Here is a 17,288-nt window from a genome sequence, read left to right on the forward strand (position 1 = left end):
ATAAATTGTTTAAGTTGACAGTTATAAATATACGGGGTAAATTTCCTGTAGCGTACTGAGTGAAAACAAAGTTGAACGGATCGGGGGGAACTTGCACATAGTTTAACCCTATGGGTAAGTACTTTAACCATAAAGTATTGTTAGGTTTTTTCAAAAACTGTAGGTGAGGGAAGGGGTTGAATTTTTTTGAATTTAAACTTTTTTTTTTAGTTCAGTTTTTTTAAATTTTTTTTTAAGTTAAAAATGTGATTTTCAGTACAAAAAGTTGGTTTTACGCCCTTTAACTTTAAATTTACGCTGTCATGTGTTAAGGCCTTTATATTTTTTGTACAGTGAAGGTACGGTCACAATATCTCATGCATGCACTTGCGCATGCATGTAGAAATATTTGTCTGGTCACACTTCAACAAAATCTAGTGAATAGTAAGCAAAAAAAATTTAACAATCCATCCAAGTCAAGTAGTCAATAAAATAAAAGAAATTATTTTTTACGTTTCGACAGCACTGCTGTCCTCATCAGAAACAAAGAAAAAATTTTTTAGCTATAAAATTGTCATCTTGAAATTAAGACGTCAAAAGACAACTTTTGACAAACTTGTCTTTTGACGTCTTAATTTCAAGATGACAATTTTATAGCTAAACATTTTTTTTTTCGTTTCTGATGAGGACAGCAGTGCTGTCGAAACGTAAAAAATAATTTCTTTTATTTTATTGACTACTTGACTTGGATGGATTGTTAAATTTTTTTCCTTACTATTCATTACACCAAGGGATAAATTCATTATTAAATTAAAATCTAGTGAATGATTAGTAACTTTCTATTAATTTTCGAAAAATTTCAGTTTTAACTAGAAAGTTACTAAACATTCACTAGATTTCGCTGAAGTAGGACTTGCTAAATGTTTCTGCATGTATGCACGATGCATGCACGGGATAGTGTGACCGTATCCTGACGATCATCCACGCGTAATTTACAAAAAAACATTCGATTTTTTTTAAATAATGACTGACTCAAAATTATGGTACGCGACAAACTATGGAAGGCACATGGTACAAAGAGTCAAATTATGGTACGATTAAATAATTATGGTACGGTCTGGCAACACTGGACGTAATTCCGCATCCAACGAGCCCTATGTGGACTATTTTGGATTAGAGGATTTTTTATAAACAATTGCCATGTTAGCCAATTGTTTATTTAACAATCCACTAACCCAAAGTGCTTCATATAGGGCTCGTTGGATGCGGAATTTTGTCAACATTCATTTAGTAATGTCAGAATTAGGATTCCTTTATTCGTTTATAAAATATATAAATTCTTTTTATTTTTGGATAAAATTGATGTGATTAATTTTGCAATTAATAAAGAGATTTTAGGCCAGATTTTTAATCCATCACCACAAATAGTTTATTAGATACGACGTTTCGGCAGCTGCCGCTACCCTTATCAAGTATTACATCAAGTAATTATACACTAAAAATGACAAGTTGAAAATCTTAATTAAAGTTTGAAATTAGTTTTATTTTTTACATTAAATTTGGAAAGAGCTGTACTTACGTTTAAACTGTTATATTTAAATTATAAAGTTTCATTAAGGAGGTTATGTTTAACCATCTCCTTAATGATCATTATCATTTTATTTAAAATAATGAATATTTGTATAAAAATTTTTTAAAAAGTGTATTGTTTAACTTATTATTATTTTTGTTTTTTAATTTTTATTTTGAATTAGTTAAACTTTTTGTTTTAAAAAAAAGAAAGAAATATAAGGATGGTTATATCCATTCTTATATAGTTTGTGTAGGACTAATGAAATACAGCATTCCAGATATTAATTCTATAGAGACTGTAAAAATGCTGATAATGTAGAACATCTCATTATCAATTTATTGTACATTATTCAAAAAACCTTGGTAGATATTTCCTAACTTTTCAATATCAGCTTTAAAATTTATTGATTTTTTTTCTTTTGCTATATATATCATTTCAAGAAATTTTCTTTTATAATAGTTCTGTTCTGTGTTCAAGATTGTTACGTTATTAAAATCAAAGTAATGGTTGTTTTCAGTTGCATGAGTAGCTAGAGCTGTGTTTGTTTTTTTGTATTTTTAATATCTCTAGCGTGTTCTGTTAATCTAGTTTGTAAATATCTTAATGATTCACCAATGTATATACTGCCACATTGGCATGGTATTCTGTATATGGTATTAATTTGTTGTTTCTTTTCTATTTTATTTTTAGTTGAGTGCAAAATATTTTTTTGAATTGTGTTTTCAATTGATTGCACTATTCTTATATTGAATTTATTGACAATGTTGTAGAAGATATGTTCTAAATCTTTAACATATGGTAATGAAATAGTTGCAATATTTTTATTATTAATTAGAGTTTTTTTGTTATTAGAAATTAAATAGTTATACCTTTCTTTGATTTTTTTATTTAGTATGTCTATTGGAAAACCATTTTTTATAAAGTTTCTTTAATTATTTGAAGATTTTCTTCGTGCAATTTTTCATCTGATAATTTAATTGCTCGATCTACTAAACCAATAATTATGCTTAACTTATATTTTAAACAATGTTCTGAATCATAGTTTATATATCGTCCTGACCATATTGGTTTTCTAAACCAATTTGTGATTATTTTATTATTTTTTATATAAAGTGTTAAGTCAAGAAAGTTTATATTATTGTTTATTGCTTCTTCCAAAGTGAATTTTATTTTTTCATTAATTGAGTTAAATTTTTCAAAAAAATGATTTATTTTATTTTTAGGTAAACAAATTAATGTGTCATCAATATTTTGCACTCAACTAAAGATAAAATAGAAAAGAAACAACAAATTAATACCATATACAGAATACCATGCCAATGTGGCAGTATATACATTGGTGAATCATTAAGATATTTACAAACTAGATTAACAGAACACGCTAGAGATATTAAAAATACAAAAAACAAACACAGCTCTAGCTACTCATGCAACTGAAAACAACCATTACTTTGATTTTAATAACGTAACAAACTTGTACACAGAACAGAACTATTATAAAAGAAAATTTCTTGAAATGATATATATAGCAAAAGAAAAAAAATCAATAAATTTTAAAACTGATATTGAAAAGATAGGAAATATCTACCAAGGTTTTTTGAATAATGTACAATAAATTGATAATGAGATGTTCTACATTATCAGCATTTTTACAGTCTCTATAGAATTAATATCTGGAATGCGGTATTTCATTAGTCCTACACAAACTATATAAGAATGGATATAACCATCCTTATATTTTTTTCTTTTTTTTAAAACAAAAAGTTTAACTAATTCAAAATAAAAATTAAAAAACAAAATTAATAATAAGTTAAACAATACACTTTTTAAAAAATTTTTATACAAATATTCATTATTTTAAATAAAATGATAATGATCATTAAGGAGATGGTTAAACATAACCTCCTTAATGAAACTTTATAATTTAAATATAACAGTTTAAACGTAAGTACAGCTCTTTCCAAATTTAATGTAAAAAATAAAACTAATTTCAAACTTTAATTAAAATTTTCAACTTGTCATTTTTAGTGTATAATTACTTGATGTAATACTTGATAAGGGTAGCGGCAGCTGCCGAAACGTCGTATCTAATAAACTATTTGTGGTGATGGATTAAAAATCTGGCCTAAAATCTCTTTATTAATATATAAATTCTTATTAACATTAATAAATAATTATCTCAAAAATAAGAAAAAAGGACATCTCAATATTTTTTGTGGTGAAAACACACAATTTCAGCTTTCAAAAAAAAATATAAAAAAAAGACCGAAATTAAAAAAAAATTCGAAAAAATTTAATTTTCAAAAAAATAGGTCAAAATTTGAATTTTTTGAAAACTTTTTGCACTATTCGAAAGGGCAGGAAAAAAACTTTCAAAACATACAACACAAATTTTTTTCTTGTTTCTGTTTTAAAGTTACAAGTCTTCAAAAATTCACTGTTTAAATTTTTCAAAAAAATTCAACCCCCTCCCTCAACGACAAATTTTGAAAAAGCCTAACAATACTTTGTGGTTAAATTACTTACCCCTAGGGCTAAACGGTGTGCAAGTTACAGCCCGATCCGATCAACTTTTTTTCTTATTTGTCCAAATGAACCACCTATTTCAAAGAATTATTATTACAAATTCATTGAAATCTGAATTAATATTATTAAAATTAAAATTATTAAATTAATAATAAATAAATAATTAAATAAATTAAAATCGACATTAAGAAATTATTATTAAAAATAATTTTACTGAAATTGCCTAAAAACAAATAAATTATTAAAAAGTCTTGAAACGAACATAACCTTTAAATTCAAGTCATTTTTGGCGGGAACTCCACCTCCAATTGCGGCTATATTGAAAGTCTTGAAATTTACATAACCTCAAAATTTATGTCATTTTTGGCGGGAAATACGGAGAGAGATGAGGGAAGGGGGAAGGACTTACTGCTTTATTCAGAGTCTTAAAACAAACATAACCTCAAAATTTAGGTCATTTTTGACGGAGGAGGGGAAATGAGAGGAGGCAGGGAGGGACTTGCGGCTATATTCAGTTAGAGACTTGAAACTTAGATGGTTGGAAAGCTGATGAAATTCTGCGTCTTGCCATATATCAAGAAATTTTTTTTAGTTTTTGGAGCGATTATAACACCGGAAAGGTTTCCACACAAAATTAGACAATTTTCCCATTTTCAAACTATTTATTTGACTCTCGGCAAAATGTTGAAAAATGTATGGAAAAATTTGAAACTTCCGCAACATAATATTCAATAACTTGGCTTTAATTTGCGTTTTTCAAACATAAAAAATGTTTTGTGGTTCTCGAGTTATATTGAAAAATGTTCGAGCATGTTTTTCTATAATTCAACCGCCGATCATCACTTTTCGCCGCCTCGCAGCTCTCCTCGTTCGTTCCGCCAGGGCCGAATTTGCCTTATTTCGAGTGGGTCCTTATTAGAGCCTGTCTAGTTTTTTAATTGTTTAAAGTTAATTAATTAATATAAATATTATAAACTTATTATTGTGAAATCTATTATTATGATTATTATTGTGATTATTATTATTATTATTAAATTATTTAAATATTATAGATCATTCATTTTACATAATTTTTAAAATAATTAATTATAATTAATATTTCTGTAAAATATCTATAAATTATTAATTATTCTGAGAATTTTTCAAACAAGAGAATTGAAAACAAATTGCAGAAAAACATTTTTTATTAAGAGAAACAAAAAAATTTCAAAAACACAATTTCTTTCAGCAGAAATTATAAACACAATATATTTTTTGTTAAAATAATTTACATTACATACTTCTGTTAATTAATAATATAAATTTAAGTTATATTGGCAGTTTATAAAGTTATATGACAAAAAAATTACAAAATTTTTGGTACGAAGAATTTGAAAATTGAAATGAAGATTTATTATCGGCTGTTATGCATTTTTTAATTACTTATGTAACAAATTTTTATTTCATTTTATGTGTGTTAAAATTTCGTTATCAGTGGAATTAAAAAATCATTGAATTTTCAAATAATTTATAATAATGGACGAAAATTAGACAACAATTTTAATAAAATTCTATACAAATTTTCTATATGTTGATACAGCAAATATAAAAAATTTTTAAAACACATTTTTATATAACAAAAATTTTTTGTTTAAAAACAAGTAATTCAATGAAAATTACCAAAACAATCTGTCATTGAAAATATTACCAATTTGAAAATTTTTTATAAAATTGTACCAAACTTGAGGTGAGAAGATTTGAAAATTGAATTGAAAATTAATTATATCGGCTATTATGTATTTTTTAAATGCATGTTACAAATATTTATTTCACTTGATGTGAAATAAATTTTGACTGTCCATGGAATTAAAAATTTTTATATTTTCAATTATTTTCTAAAAATCTACATACAGTTTCATTTAAATTTTAAATAAATTTTTTGATTTGGTTTCTGCACTAAAGAGAACAATTTAAAACAAATTAAAATATAAAAACATTAAATAAACAATATTAAATAAAAACATGGCTAAGTTTAAGAAAATTAAGTTATCATTTATAGTTTATAAAGCTACACACGAGACTCTTCAAAATATCCTCCTTTGGCTTGTATCACAGCTTTGCATATTCTAGGCATTCGGTTTGTCAACTTCGTCAATAATAATCACAATAATAATCATAATAATAGATTTCACAATAATAAGTTTATAATATTTTTATTAATTAATTAACTTTAAACAATTAAAAAAACTAGACAGGCTCTAATAAGGACCCACTCGAAATAAGGCAAATTCGGCCCTGGCGGAACGAACGAGGAAAGCTGCAAGGCGGCGAAAAGTGATGATCGGCGGTTGAATTATAGAAAAACATGCTCGAACATTTTTCAATATAACTCGAGAACCACAAAACATTTTTTATGTTTGAAAAACGCAAATTAAAGCCAAGTTATTGAATATTATGTTGCGAAAGTTTCAAATTTTTCCATACATTTTTCAACATTTTGCCGAGAGTCAAATAAATAGTTCGAAAATGGGAAAATTGTCTAATTTTGTGTAGAAACCTTTCCGGTGTTATAATCGCTCCAAAAACTAAAAAAAAATTTCTTGATATATGGCAAGACGCAGAATTTCATCAGCTTTCCAACCATCTAAGTTTCAAGTCTCTAACTTTCTTCTAACTCAAAATATCAAGTTCTAAAGTCGGCATCAAATTTCGACACAGCGCACGTCGGTCGTACCGACAATTTCCGGCGGTACTGTATACATATATATATATATATATATATATATATATATATATATATTAGTAACTTCAGGTCAACCGTGTCAACAAATTTTCATTGATTTTCTAAAATGTTAAAAATATTATAAAAATCTGTAGTCGGCATCAAATTTCGACACAGCGCACGTCGGTCGTACCGACAATTTCCGGCGGTACTGTATACATATATATATATATATATATATATATATATATATATATATATATATATATATATATATATATTAGTAACTTCAGGTCAACCGTGTCAACAAATTTTCATTGATTTTCTAAAATGTTAAAAATATTATAAAAATCTGTAGTTTATAATAGAGCAAAACAACACTTTTAACCGTTTTTAAAAATTTTTAATTTTTGTTAGTTTTTTTTGCATAAACAAAATTTTACAACATTTTAAAGAAATATTAATAACTCAACAACCGTTTGCAATAAATTAAAGAAACTTATACTGATTATATAAAAAATTGCCTTCTTTTCAATGAATATAATTAAAAACTTGTAAACATAAAAATTCGGTATTTTTAATAACAATTTACATTATTTATGTGTTCTACCTCTCTTATTGTGATTAAACTTAAATGAAGTGTACATGGCAGTCTCTTCTTTAATTTCAAAAAAGAAAAATTTGAATTTTCTACTAGAAGTGTATTAAAGAATTTTTATTGTGACGCGCGCCATATCAACGTGAGCATCTGACCTGCCTAACATCCAAAGGTGCTTGAGCTTGATACGCGAAAAGAAGTGGTTTACATTTTTTGTCTATTAATAAAAACTCTACTACTGTTTCTTAGTTGAATACACCTGTGTTAACCCTAACGTGCTGCTTAAATTCCATAATAAACAAGATTTAATAGCAAGATATTCAATAATTTAATTCTAAATTTTAATTGTAATATTTTGAAAATATAATTGCAAAGAATATTTAATCATTTAAAACTGTAGGGTACATAAATAGCCCACAAAAAGTCGAATTTTGAGTAACATTCGAGTAACGATTTTTAAGCAATACCGAACGATTTTTGTAAAATTCTTCCGTCATATTGGCTCGTCCATTTAGAATTTTGAAAAACGGACACTGGATTCGTAAACTTTAAATATATATTAATAGCTTCATTTTCTATAGATTCCTTAAAGCCTAAGTGCATTGTAGGTAGTAACAACCCTTCGTAGAGTGATATGGCTCGGTGGTTGGCGGGCGTCATAATAAAAAATTCGTTTAATACATTTCTAGTGGAAAATACAAATTTTTTCTTTTTTGAACTTAAAGAGGAGACTGCCATGTACGCTTCATTTATGTTTCATCACAAGTACAGGGGTAAAACACATAAATAATGTAAATTGTTTATAAAAATGTTATAAAAAAAAGAATTTTTAGGTTTAAAAGTTTGCAATTATATTCACTGAAAAGAGGGCAATTTTTTATATAATCAGTATAAGTTTCATTAATTTATTGCAAACGGTTGTTGAGTTATTAATTTTCCTTTATAATGTTGTAAAATTTTGTTTATGCAAAAAAACTAACAAAAATTTTAAATTTCAAAAAACGATTAAAAGTGTTTTTTTGTTTTATTATAAACACTGTTTTTCTGAGGGTATCAATATGGTGTGCAACGTTTTGATGCCCATAATTAATATCGAATTGATACCAGTTATGTGGATCATTTTGAAAAATGATGTATAAAACGGTCTCATTTTTTGATACTTACAAAAGGTATCAATGTATGTTTAACATGGCCGACGGGTACTTACTCGTAATTTGATGAATTATTTAGACGATAACAGTGCACTTTTGGCTTTTCACATACAATGTTTATTGAAAATCACGTAGGAAATAAAAACAAATAATTTTTATATAATAATTTAAAAGCGTAAATAAAACATTATAGTTAAAGCACGTTTCACTATCACAGTACATTTAGAACTGTCACAACATATGCTTAAAGGCAAGCTCATTTTTATGGTAATATTGAATAATAATGTTTTTAAAACTAAAACACATTTTTCTCATACAGGTTATTATTAAAATTACTGTCAAGAAAGAAATAGATCATTTTTGATCTATTAAACTTAAAACTCTTACAAGCAGTAAAGATTTAGCATTGATGACGTCATACGTTTAAAAATGCTCTTCGATTCGTATTGGAGACGCACCATTAAGGCCTAAGCACAACTGAGTCGGGTACGCAAGCCGGATACGCAAGTCGGATACGGGATATGTAAGTTCCCGCAACCGACTTGCGTATCCGACTCAATTAGGCTCTGTTACTTGTGACGTCAGAGTCGATTCTAGGTGTAACGTCAGAGGCCTGGAGGGACAACAAACAGACGACACAATGTTATTATTATGGGAAAGAAAATTAGTTTCCACTTTCATCAATTTTATTCATACTATAATATGGAAACGACTTGTTAACATATAATAAAATTAAAATGTGTGTTGATAATTAATTTTGTTATATATTTGATTCAATTGTATTTATAGATTCTCTGAATTCGTAATAAAATATAAATTTTGAGGTTAGGGGTGTTTGTTAACTAATCACATTTTATATTTTAAAAACATTATAAAACAATATACAGTATGCATGTTATTCAAAAGATATAAAATATATATTTTAAGTGGGAATTACCGCAGCAGTAAAATATTTCAAGTTAAGAAATAAACACCCCTAACCTCAAAATTTATATTTTATTACAAATTCAGAGAATCTATAAATGCTATAATGTTTTATTTACGCTTTTAAATTATTTTATACAAATTATTTGTTTTATTTCTTACGTGATTTTCAATAAACATTGTATGTGAAAAGCCAAAAGTGCACTGTTATCGTTTAAATAATTCATCAAATTACGAGTAAGAACCCGTCGGCCATGTTAAGGGGGGAACACCAGTTGTAACTTTCGAAAAATCGATTTTTTTTTTGCATTTTCTTAAAGTATACATATTTAGAAATGTGTCTGTAAATTTTAAACTTGATCCGGTGAAAAATAAATGAGATATACAGAACACTGCAGCGGCGCGTCCCGTGGCTTCAGACAAGGTGGCCAGCCATACCTGACCCTAACGACAGATGGCCTTTTCCTATGATGTAGATACGGCAACCACTGCGAAAGAGTTATTATATGGTCCAGGAATCGATGACTCTTTGTAAATTGGAAACAAAATTTCTTCTGAACAAAAAAAAGTAAGTTGAAACTTTGAATGCGTTTTTCTCAAAATGACATTTTCCAAGTCGGTGACCACGATTACTCGAATACCATTAAACCGATTTATTTAAAATTTAGTGTGCTTCATTTACACATATAAGTCTAGTTCGTGATCGAAGGATTTTTTTTTTATGCAAAACTTTTTTTTATATAGCTGAAAATCGACCGTATTTTTTTAACGAAAATCATACTTTTGACTTTGACAGGTCGCCATTTTGTCAAATTTTTTTTTTTTTTAAATCCTTCGATCACGAACTAGATAATCTTATAATAAATGTAAATCAATTTCATTTTTGTATTTTAGACGAAGTATACTTGTAGAATCCTGGTCACCGCAATTCGCCTTTTTTCTTAAGGCGCCACTTCAATGGCTCATATCTCTAAAAGTTTTTGTTAAAAAATTTTTTTTTTCTTTTAAATTACAGCTTTTAACATGTACTTTTAACTAATAAATAGTATTCTTTAAAAAGATTCATTGTTCTTTTGGAAAATATTCTTGTAAAAAGCATTATTTCTTGAGTTACAACTGGTGTTCCCCCCTTAAACCTACATTGATACCTTTTGTGAGTATTAAAAAATAAGACCGTTTTATACATCATTTTTCCTAACTTCTGATTGAAAAATATTGCAAATGGAAAGAAAGGCAGGGAATCACTCCAGGTGCTAGATTCATATGTTTAATCTATATGTAAATTTTAATTTTGAATCATATCTGTACGTAAATTACTGAAAAACGATGTAAAAAATAAAAATTTTTGTCTAAGTGACGTCACGAGGATAACAAATTATACATTTTAATATAATAGGAGAGATTTAAAAAAAAAATTTAAATCACGATGACTTTTTATAAATTGAATATTTTTTGATGAGTTTGAAATTAAAATATGATTTTTTTCTAATTCATCTATTTATTTATTCATTTATTTAATACACTTGTCTATGTATATAATAATGCGTACAAAAGGAATCCGCTAGAATAAGAATATAACAAAAAGAAAAACAGAATTAATATATAGCAATATAAAAACATACGTATAATCTATACAATTTGACGATCAGCTAAAATTTCCTTAATTATTTATTTATTTGTATACAATTCTCCGCAGTCCATAAAGAACCATAAACGGATAACAAAAAATAGTTAACTATATCGAAAAATAACATAGAATATAAATTAAATATTTCCTCGCAAACTAATAATATATCGATTGAGATTTTTCGCAAATTCAGTGTGTGATACGGTAAATAGATCGATACTGGTATCTGAACTGTTTATTAATTGATTTATGCAAAAGCATGCAAACTGTATAGGAGTATTATTTAGAAGGCATAAATCCTCATGATTAATATAAAAAGGTGCATTACAACGCGAAGAGAGACGAGGTATTCTGAAATTAATTAATTTGAGTAACGCTGAACAATCAATGTCATGTCGAATGATTTTAAATAAAAACGTTGCAGCAGAAATAATACGTCTTTCGTGAATGGTAATAAAGTTAAAACGTTGACATAACAATAAGTAGTCGCAACCTCTAGGAGGATATGTGCCATCTTCCTTAAAAACTAAAAATTTTAGAAAGCGCTTCTGAACTTTCTCAATGAGGTCAATATATTTTTTAAAATAGGGAAACCATATGAGGGAAGCGTATTCAGCAGGAGACCGAACGAAGGCGTTAAATAAAAGAGTAAATGTTTTAATATTAGTAAAAATTTTTGAAGAACGTAAGAAAAAACCAAGAGATTTATTGATTCTAGATAATATAGTAGAAATATGTTCGGTAAAACTAAGATCATATGTGAAAGTAACGCCAAGGTCACGAGTAGATGTCAGTCTGGCAATATCAGAATTATCAATTCGATACGGAAATTTAAAAGGGAAACCAGATTTATTGAATGATAAAACATGACATTTAGAGGGATTTAAAGTAAGTTTATTATTGACACACCAGACTGAGATCTTATCTAGGTCATCCTGCAGAACAGCAGCATCAAAAATTGAATTTACTCGACGAAAAATTTTAAGATCTTTAGCAAATAATAAAACGATAGAACTGATTTCCTCAACAATGTCATTAATGTAAACAGTAAAAAGAGGGCTTTTCTTTCGTTGTAAACGATCCTCCCATTCCTCAAAGCAAGAGGAAAGGATATCGTGAGGGTGACTTGAAGGTGATGAGACCTTATGCTGAAGAGCATCGATTCGAGATATTGCATTACTCATATTAGACTCACAAGAGGTTAAACGATCGTTGTGTTTAGAAATTTGCTCCGATATTCCAGCGAGCGAGTTCTCAACACGTGCTAGGGACTGTTGTACCTTAGTTGCCCCTTCCTTCATGAGATCCCTTACCACTGTTTTCAGCTGATCCATAGACACAAATACATTAGTATCTGAAGATTGTGGTAGGGGGGAAGATGCTCCACAACACTTTTTTAGACCACCATTAGGGATTAAAACTGTTTTTTGGACGCAAGCAGGGTGATAGGGGGCATGGCATCCTTGACAAAGAGATGCCTTAACTACACGACATTTACACATCGTACATAAAGCATCAGGTGTGTCGGATAAGTCGACAGTAGCGAACGACATTTTGATATACGTCATACAACGTGAACGGAGCAAACAAAGTATGTAAAAGTACAGGCTCAAAAAAAAGGGTACACTCCCGGCACAAAGTATGATATTAAAAATTTTGTATTAAAGTTTATAGCAACAAATTGACTCGGGATTGAATCACAACATTAAAATAATTTATTGAAAATAATATTTTCAAGCATTTAGGTTCGCATAATCTCTTCACAATGATATTAGATGGAAAACTTGGGGCGAACGAGCACAGAGAAACACAGAGCACCCACGTGTCCAGTAGTAAATCACAAACCGATAAATTGTGGGTCTCATTGAGGTTTAAACTATAAAATTGAGTTGTCAAGACACTAAAAACGGTATTCAGACACTTAAAATATAAAAGCCGATAGCAAAACACCCACTAATAATAACTAAAAGAATAATTTAATCTGAGCGACATTCAATGCGTTATATCACGGCGGCCATTCATAGTTTTTTTTATTAATTAAAAAAACGATACATTTTAAAGATTTAAAGTTATTCAAACACAAAATATTAGACCAGAGTTCCAAGTTATTGTCGTACTCTAACACAGAATATGAATTAAGGGGGGAACACCAGTTGTAACTCAAAAAATAATGCTTTTTTCAAGAATATTTTCCAAAAGAACAATGAATCTTTTTAAAGAATACTATTTATTAGTTAAAAGTACATGTAAAAAGCTGTAATTTAAAAGAAAAAAAAAATTTTTTTAACAAAAACTTTTGGAGATATGAGCCATTGAAGTGGCGTCTTAAGAAAAAAGGCGAATTGCGGTGACCAGCATTCTGCAAGTATACTTCGTCTGAAATACAAAAATGAAATTGATTTACATTTATTATAAGATTATCTAGTTCGTGATCGAAGGATTTAAAAAAAAAAAAAAATTTGACAAAATGGCGACCTGTCAAAGTCAAAAGTATGATTTTCGTTAAAAAAATACGGTCGATTTTCAGCTATATAAAAAAAAGTTTTGATTAAAAAAAAAAATCCTTCGATCACGAACTAGACTTATATGTGTAAATGAAGCACACTAAATTTTAAATAAATCGGTTTAATGGTATTCGAGTAATCGTGGTCACCGACTTGGAAAATGTCATTTTGAGAAAAACGCATTAAAAGTTTCAACTTACTTTTTTTTGTTCAGAAGAAATTTTGTTTCTAAGTTACAAAGAGTCATCGATTCCTGGACCATATAATAACTCTTCCGCAGTGGTTGCCGTTTCTAAATCATAGGAAAAGGCCATCTGTCGTTAGGGTCAGGTATGGCTGGCCACCTTGTATGAAGCCACGGGACGCGCCGCTGCAGTGTTCTGTATATCTCATTTATTTTTCACCGGATCAACTTTGAAATTTACAGACACATTTCTAAATATGTATACTTTAAGAAAATGCACCAAAAAAAAAATCGATATTTCGAAAGTTACAACTGGTGTTCCCCCCTTAAAGACTCATTCTCAGATTCGCAGAATTTACAGTTAGAGTCTAAAGTAAAACTAAATTTTATCATTATCGTAGATAATTCCGCAAACGTGGATATTCATCAGCCTGATTTGAGCAATTAACTTCTTTTTAGACAGAGGCAAATTTATGCGCAAATACAACTGCGGGCAAGGAACAAGCGAAAGACTCGGGTATATTTGCAAACTTTTGGAACGCGAGAAAGACTATGCGTCTTTTCCCTGAATGAAACCAATTAAATTTCATATATGGATCCTTCAAAGCTAGAGACCAAAGTCTTTAAAGACATCCCTACTGAAAATCCCTGTATAAGATCTTGTACAATTTCCTGTACAGGATCAGCAACTGAACTTGTACAAGTTCTGACCAGTTCCTGTACAGGAAAATGCATACGAATTTGGAACAAGTTCATGTGTGAGATCTTGTACAAGATCTGGTGCAAGATCTTGTACAAGAAAGATACTTGTACAAGAAAATGTACATGATCTTGTACAATTTTATGTATAAGTACTTGTACATGAACACGTTCATGTTCTTGCACATGAAATAGTTGTAAAATTTTTTTTTTTTAATAAAATTTGAGATTTTGATAATTTTTAACCACTAATATTCGTAACTCATGCATGCTAAAAACTATTGCGCAGCTGTAAAGGTTAAAGTAAACTATTGCGCAGCCTTTGAAGTTTTTAATTTTTAGTAAAGAAAAACATGAATTAACATGTGCAAGAACATGGACGTGTTCATGTACAAGTACTTATACATGAAATTGTACATGAACATTTTCTTGTGCAAGCATCTTTCTTGTACAAGATCTTGCACCAGATCTTGTACAAGATCTCACACATGAACTTGCTCCAAATTCGTTTGCATTTTCCTGTACAGGAACTGGTCAGAACTTGTACAAGTTTAGTTGCTGATCCTGTACAGGAAGTTGTACAAGATCTTATACAGGGATTTTCAGTAGGGATAACCTCGGAAACCTAGAAGGGTCCTTACCCTCGATCCTGTTAAGCCAAGAAAGAACTAACTTAAAAATTGAAAACGAGACATGAATTGAATCAGTTTCTAGTCTTACAGCGTAGTTTGGTGTACATATAGGTAGAGATAAGAGTCTTTTATAAAACGAAAGTTGAACACTCTCCATGTTACGCAAGTACGTAACATATTTTTTAAAAAAATTTTAGTCCTAAAATGAAATTCAAAATTAATTAATACCATTCATTTTATTTTTATAATATTTATAATTATAAAGGCACCAAAAAACTGCTGTAAAATGAGTACGTCAGCAGCTGATTATCGCGCGAAAATGAACTCGGGCCTCGACAGTAAATTATTTTTTTTCTGCCTGAAAATATAATTCCAGCAACCTAAAATTATTTTATTATGATTTCAATGATTTTCAGGAAATGCTCAACATATATTTTAATTATAATTTATATCATTTTCTCCTCTCTCAATTGTATGTATGTATGCATTATTATTATTATTGCTGCTATCTGTGTGTAGATAAATATATTCTGCTAGTATAATTATTATTATACAGAAGTACCTAATTAAAAAAAAAATTATTGAGAGAATTAAAAAAAAAAAATTAAAGTATTCGAAATTAAAATAATGTCTTCGCATCGACGGGTGGGGGCCACCGCTGAACGCGTTCAGTGGCAGCTCCCCGCGCATCCTTCGGCATTGCGCGAGAGAGAAAGAAGATATGCTATACAGAGGAATCTTTCTCTCTCTGATACATTATTGATGCGTTCTCTCTCAACCGCATAGTGTTCTCGCTTGTATTCACTATAGAGCGTGCGTCTCTTTCCACCTAGCAGCCGTTCTAAGAGAAAAGGAGATACATTGTACCAGCGAATCTTTTTCTCTTAGACTAACGTTCTCAAGATAAAAATACGGAAGCTAATGATTACAAATAACGACAATAAGTGTTTTACTCATGTACGGTTCACTATTATTGCTTGCGGGTCTTAAATGAATATAGATAGGCGTAGAAACCACATTAGAAATTGGACTTCTCACGAATTATGGGAAATTATATTTAAAACAAATCTGCGCGATGAGCTTTTTCCATGAACGTAATTCTTCAGTTTCCGATCCTTTCTTACTTCACCCCTTTTTATTACGTATTCTGGGCCTAACAATCTTACATGCCCACGACAACACAACATCCAAATTGTAATTGTCGCTAATGAAAAAGGGGTAAAAATACCCAAAATCAAAACATTTTCCAACAAAGAAAATTTATAATATAAATCCAAAAAAAAATGAAAGAAAAAAAAAAACAAGTCTTTCAATAATAATTTATGCTTGATTTTTATTAAGTGCATATTATTATATTTGGCTATAACTGTTAACAGAAAACGAAAACTCAGCATTATTGGCATAGTAACAGGCCCAGAGCTCACGCCTTATTCACGTGTTAAAAACCCTTAGTCCACAAAATTTTCCCACCTGAAGTCTCTAAACGTTCATATAAAAGAGCATCGCGGAAGTCAATTAATTGCAGTACAACTCTCATTCGCGAGTCAGCTCTGAAATTTTTCAGAGGCATAAAAACGATTTTGAGACGCCGGGACTAAGCCCGTCCGTGAGTCGGTTTTTCAATTTTTGCAATCCACTACATAGATAGTGATTAAAATTGGACGGACGAAAAGTTAAAGTAAATACTTCACGCCGACGAAGTCCAACGGAAGTCGTCTTTAATAAAAATCCAGTAATTTGAATAAAATCAAATTATTGAATTTTTGTCTTTTTGACCGGCCAGTCCGCACGTGTGGTGCCTGCGCTGTTTAGATTCGGTGGACCCGTGAGTGCAATTTTCGTGCGCTACCAATAGACACTTTCGCGCTTTGCTAAGTGTGTGTATTTTTCCGCCCGTCGGAAAGCAGCTCGACGCCTCGCCCTCGTTAGCTTGCGACGGTATAATAAGCAGTAGAGTAAGTTTTTTTAAACATGTATCGTTCCATTTTCTTATCTTATTGTATTATTTCAACATTTTAAAATCAAAGATTTCTTTTTATAATAAATGTATAAAAGGGTCTTAATTGTTTCATTGTGTCTTATCCCTTAAATTCAATTCCGAATAACGTAACTTGGCAGTTTTCTTCTAAAAAAGGATACACGATCCCATAAAATTAAACGGAATTTTTAATTTCGGCAGCTTGGTGCCTC

At 29.3% G+C, this 17,288-nt stretch overlaps 1 protein-coding gene across 1 annotated transcript in view; it reads right to left on the minus strand.

Annotated features, from left to right (window-relative positions):
• LOC127285560 (uncharacterized) overlaps window positions 1-17,288 on the minus strand; it is a 153,092-nt gene that overhangs the window by 40,957 nt on the left and 94,847 nt on the right. The window lies entirely within an intron of this gene.

Source organism: Leptopilina boulardi, unplaced genomic scaffold (genome assembly GCF_019393585.1).
Source record: "Leptopilina boulardi isolate dan_hultmark-lab unplaced genomic scaffold, ZJU_Lbou_2.1 LbouV2_335, whole genome shotgun sequence".
NCBI lineage: Eukaryota > Metazoa > Arthropoda > Insecta > Hymenoptera > Figitidae > Leptopilina > Leptopilina boulardi.